This window comes from Lactuca virosa, chromosome 3 (genome assembly GCF_052849685.1).
Source record: "Lactuca virosa cultivar CGN04683 chromosome 3, Lactuca_virosa_CGN04683_v6, whole genome shotgun sequence".
In the NCBI taxonomy this organism is placed as follows: domain Eukaryota; kingdom Viridiplantae; phylum Streptophyta; class Magnoliopsida; order Asterales; family Asteraceae; genus Lactuca; species Lactuca virosa.
In genome coordinates, this window is record NC_136428.1 from 107,929,193 (window position 1) to 107,935,375 (window position 6,183).

The following is a 6,183-nucleotide window of genomic DNA, read 5'->3' on the forward strand; positions in this document are numbered from 1 at the left end:
ATTAGTACTGGGTGGTGGTTGGTGGTGGTCATAATGGAGGGTAGTGGGTGGGTGGTAGTGATGGGTGGTGGAGGTGGGTGGGTGGTGGGTGAGGGTGATGGGGGCAGGTGGTGGTGGATGATGTTGTTGCTGGTTTTGGTAGGTGGTGGGTGGAGGTGGGGTGACGAATGATGGATGTAGGTGGTAATAGTGATGACGGGTGGTTAAGGTAGGTGGTAATGGTGATGACGGGTGGTGGTTTTGTGGGTGATGGGTGGGGATGGTGGTAGTAGGTGAGTGGCGGTGGGTGATGGTGATGAGTGGTGGTGGTCGGTAGTGATGAGTGGCGGTGCATGGTGGTGGGTGTGGTTGTTGGTGGTGGTGGTGATGGGTGGTGGTGAGTGGTAGGTAGTGGTGGTGGGTGGTGGTAGGTGGTAGGTGGTGATGGTAGTGACGAGTGCTGGTTGTGGCGGGTGGTGGTTTTGGTTAGTGGTGGGTGGAGGTGGTGGTGACGGATGGTGGTGGTGATGTGTGGTGGTGGTGGTTTGTGGTGGAGGGTGGCGGTGATTGGTGGTGGCGGGTGGTGATGGGTGATTGAGGTGGGTGGGGGTAGTGGAGGTAGGTGGTGATAGTGGTGGCGAGTGGTGGTTTTGGTGGGTGATGGGTGGGGGTGGGGTTAGCGGGTGGTGGCGTGTGCTAGTCTTGGCGGGTGGTGGTTTTGGTGGGTGGTGATAGGTGGTGGTGGTGGTGAGTGGTGGTTGGTGGTGGTGACAGGTGGTGGTGGTGGTGATAGGTGATTGAGGTGGGTAGGCGTGGTGGTAGCGGGCGATAGTGGAGTTGGGTGGTGGTGATGAGTGGTGGTGCATGGTGGTGGGTAGTAGTGGTGAGTGTGGGGGTTGGTGGTGGTGGTGGAGGTGGTGGTGGGTGGTAGGTAGTGGTGATGGGTGGTGTTGGTTGGGTAGTGAGTCGTTTTAGTCAGTGGGTTTTTTAATTGCTTGTAACAATTGATTGATTTTTATGAATATTATTTTATAGTTTTAATTAAAACAATTAAGTGGTCCAAATTTGTTCTCAAATGTTCTCGCAATAAAAAATGTTTTTGATTGAACGCTCATCTATATATATATATATATATATATATATATATATATATATATATATATATATATATATATATATATATATATATATTCAATATCCCCTTAACGGTACATAAGCTTAGGTACTCAAACCCACCATAATACGTCATTATAATGTTCTTAAACTTCAATCCCTGACTTGATTTATTTTCAAGATTTTCGAGATTTCACTATTATTTCCTCTTAAATCACATCTTTTTGCCGAACACCTACTACGCTTTATATATTTGAGTTGAAAATGAAAATTATATAAGAGGAAGATAAATGTGAAATTTATATAAATCTTGGAAATAAATCACATCTTTTTGCCGAACACCTACTACGCTTTATATATTTAATTATTATTCTCATTCTGTCAGAATGTTGTCAGAATGTTTATTGAGCCGTATTCTGTCAGAATGAAAATGAGTGAAAAACGATGTATGAAAACAAAAATGAATAAGAATTAGTGACAATGAATGAAAATGACGATATTTTTGTAAAGTTGAACGTATTTGCATTACTAAACAACTAAATCTCTTACTAATTCTCATAGAATAGCATTGTCCAAACGTCCGCATAATAATTGTTCATCCAGATTATAACCTAGCCCTATATATATATATATATATATATATATATATATATATATATATATATATATATATATATATATATATATATATATATATATATATATATATATATATATATATATATATATATATATATATATATATATATACAACAAAAAATAATTAAGAAAGCATTTGTCTGTTAATGTGATTTATATTTTATTTAGTTGATAAATTTTAAATTCAAATAAAAAAACACTAAATATATAATTGAATTTCACTGTATTAACGATCAATTTTCAATTAGCATAGTGAGCGTTGGAGGGGGGGGGGGGGGGATGGATAGGTGCACAATACCCAATTTTTTATTAAATGATAATAACGATAAAAGCCTTTTTTTTCTGGTCTGTCCTAAACATTTGAGGATATTTAAATCCTCAGGACTGAACCTATCAATTACTTTAATAAATTTATCCCAAACAAAAACATTATATTATATCCCTTCCAAAAAGATTATATATGAACAAAACATCCCAACAAATTATATTTCAATGAAGACTTGTGACAAACATACCCGTTAATTTTTTCCGTAAACGAATGTTTAACCTTCGTCTACCTTTTTGTTAACCTTCGTCTACCTTTTTGTTAATTTGTACGTTTGGTCCTTTTAAAATTAACTAGGATCTTCTCTCGTTTATTAAAACTTATAAATTTTATCCGTCAAATTGTATTCCACAAAAAAACACTATTTTGTCCTTATCTACTTTTAGTCTATTAATTGATTTATTTATTATTTATAATAAAAAAATGTAAGAGACCCACCCCTACCCCATCCTCCATCCACCAACCTACCATATCCTACTCCTTTTTGTTTAAGTCTAACCATGGCTCCCTCCTTCCCCTTTATTAAACCCTTTCACGGAAACACACATGATCAGAGAAGAGCAAATGTGTAACATCCAAAAAATGAGATCCAAAATTTTTTCAACTTTAGATTAATAAAAATAACAACCTAAAACATTGTTATGAAACCATGATTATCAAATGTATTAATACATCATCAATATCAGAGTAAATCACAAAGATGCGGAAACGAGTGGTGTGTGCTCTGCAATCATCCCGAACTCTACCATTTGGAACCAGAAGTACATGAAACATAAACTGAAAACTGTAAGCACAAAGCTTAGTGAGCTCCCCAAAATACCACATATCATACATAATAAACACATAATGGGTCCCGCTCGGTATACAGATCTGTCAGTCACTGGGCCCCGCCCAGTATACATATAAAACATATAAACATATAAACACATAACACATACAATAATCACGAAGATACATAGCATATAGAATGGTCATCGGGCCCCACCGGGTAAGTATACGAACACTTAACACATGCAAGAGTCACGCAGACATCTAACATCCTAACATAACAAAACCATGGGCCGACATTGGTGCCTTTGACCCGCAAAACACTGTGAGGAAACTCACCTCGCACTGCCGAATTTCACAGAAAGAATCTCTAGCTGTTGGCCCGCTAAACTCCCTGCGCTATCAATCACAAAATAATCATTCAATCAATAATTGGATCCCAACTCACACAAAGAGTCTAAACTAGGGTAAAAAAACCTTTTTACCCTTACCTAACTTGGCCTAAAGCCTAGGCCCAATCTAATTGTCTAAAAGCCCAAATTCCAAAATAATTACCTCAAGCCCATTTATCGCCTAATTTTCCAAATTGGGCCCAAATATCTTTCATGGGCCTTCAACCAAAGTCCAATAAAATATCCACAACCCAACAATTGAATCCTGATGGCCCAACAAGGCCCAAGACAACTATGGCTTAATACTAAGAAGCCCATAACACTGAAGCCCACTGTTGAGTACGCGGGGCGTACTCAGCCTGTACACTAAGCGTACTCGCTTAATGGCTTGTACGCTATGCGTACCAGCTTGTACGCCCGACGTACTCAACTAGATTGGCCAACTTTCTCATCAACTCTTAAATGGTTAAGACTTCACTCCAAAACTTAGATCTAACTTCCTTAAGATGGGTTATCAGCTAAATTTGGTAACTTTATGTGCATGCATAGCTTAATGAGGCTCTTAGAGCTCAAAAGAGCTTAATAAATGACTTAATGTATGCATGAGACCACCAATAACATCAAGCTTGCATTTTTACAGATAATAGGACCCTAAAATGCCCAGATCTACAAGGTTAGGCTTCTGAAACGACCCTAGCTCACAAGGACCAACGAAAGGGACTAAAATGGACAAAAACTAGTCCAAAAGAAGATCCATAAGAGAAGTTGTCAAGATAAGATATTTATACCTCAAATGACTTGCAAAAGGAGTGATGATTCTGTATCTCTAAGTTTCACACTAAGCAATGAACCTTCAATCTTCTTCTATCCCTTCAAAATGAACAATGAAGCACAAACTTTTCTTCTAAAGAGCTCAAAGACACAAAATGAATGCTAAGGATCAAAATTTAGGGTTTAAGAGATATGGAGGCTGGTAAAGAGGCCAGCCCTAGGGACTTAAGGAGTTTATATAGGGTGCAACACCCTAAAATTAGGGTTTCATTAAACCCTCGTACGCCCAGCGTACGAGGCTCGAATCCGCGATAAAACCTCCCCCTTAGTACGCTAATTGTACCATGTGGTATGCCGCACGTGCTAGCTTCTCAGCTAGTATGCTAAGTGTACCCTATGGTACATCCCGCGTACTAACCTCAAGGACCAAATTGCAATATTTTAACTAAAAAGGGCTAAAAGGAAACATACCCAATTCAAGTGTTACAATTCTCCCCCACTTGAATCAGACTTCGTCCTCGAAGTCCGCTGCCCCAAATAACTCCGGATAGAGCTCTCTCGGCTCATCTTCCGGCTCCCAAGTAAACTCTGAACCCTTGCGGTGCTGCCATTGCACCTTCACCAACTCGACAACCTTGTTCCTCAATGTTTTTGTCTTCCGATCAAGGATCGCCACCGGTCTCTCAATATAATTCAGGTGGTCATCCACCTGAATATCCTCCAATGGTACCACTGCGGAATCATCCACTAAGCACTTCCACAGCTGAGAGACATGGAACGTGCTATGAATCTGGCTGAGCTCATCGGGAAGATCCAGATGATAAGCAACCCGGCCTAACCGGGCCAAAACCCTAAAAGGACAGATATACCTGGGGCCCAGCTTGCCCCGCTTCCTGAACCAGATAACACCTTTCCAAGGTGACACCTTCAGGAGAGCCATATCCCCCACTTGGAACTCTAAATATGATCGGCGCCTGTCGGCATAACTCTTCTGCCGACTCTGATCAGTCTTGACCCTACTCCAAACCTGCTGAATCAGCTCAATGGTCTTGAGTACTACCTCTGTACTCCCCATAACCCGCCGACCGACCTCTCCCCAACATATCGGGGTCCTACATTTCCTCCCGTAGAGCATCTCGAAAGGAGGTCAATCAATGTTGGTGTGATAACTGTTGTTATACGAAAATTCTGCTAACGGAAGATACGTATCCCAACTCCCACCGAAATCCAGAACACACACCCACAACATATCCTCTAGGGTCTGAATAGTCCGCTCACTCTGACCATTGGTCTGCGGATGGAATGTTGTGCTGAAATGGACACGAGTGCCCAACTCATCATGGAACATCTTCCAAAACCTGGAAGTAAACCGAACATCTCTGTCAGAAACCACCAAAACCGGCACCCCATGACGTTCCACAACCTCCCTGATATAAATCTCAGCTAACTTCTCTGCAGAAATACTCTCCTGAATAGGGATGAAATGCACGATCTTGGTCAAACGATCCACGATGACCCAAATCGAATCCACTTCACGCGTAGTCCGAGGTAACTTCGTGATGAAATCCATAGTAATATCCTACCATTTCCATACGGGAATCTCCAACGGCTGCATCTTGCCATGAGGTCGCTGATGTTTGGACTTGACTTTCCTGCAAATCAAGCACCGTTCCACATACCAAGCCACATCCCGCTTCATGCAGGGCCACCAATAATTAGGAAGAATATCCCTATACATCTTCGTCGCCCCAGGATGAATGGAGAACCTAGACTTGTGTGCATCCTCCAACAGAACTTGACGCACACCGCCCCAATACGGAACCCAAACTCGTCGATGTAGAGTCAACAATCCACGACTATCATAATCGAAGGAAGCCACCTGACCCACAATACGATCACTCTTTTGGTGCTCTTCCTTCACAACCTTGACCTGATCCACACAAATCCGCTCTGAAAACGGAGTAATCATGGTCATCCTCAAACATATGTATCTGGTCGGAACCGCGACTGCCTTGCAGTTGAGAGCATCGACCACCATATTGGCCTTCCATGGTTGATAAAGGATCTCACAATCATAACCCTTCACCACATCTAACCACCAACGCTGCCTCATATTCAGATTTGGTTGATCCATCATATACCTCAGGCTCTTGTGATACGTGTAAATGGTAAAACGGTCCCCATAGAGGTAATGCC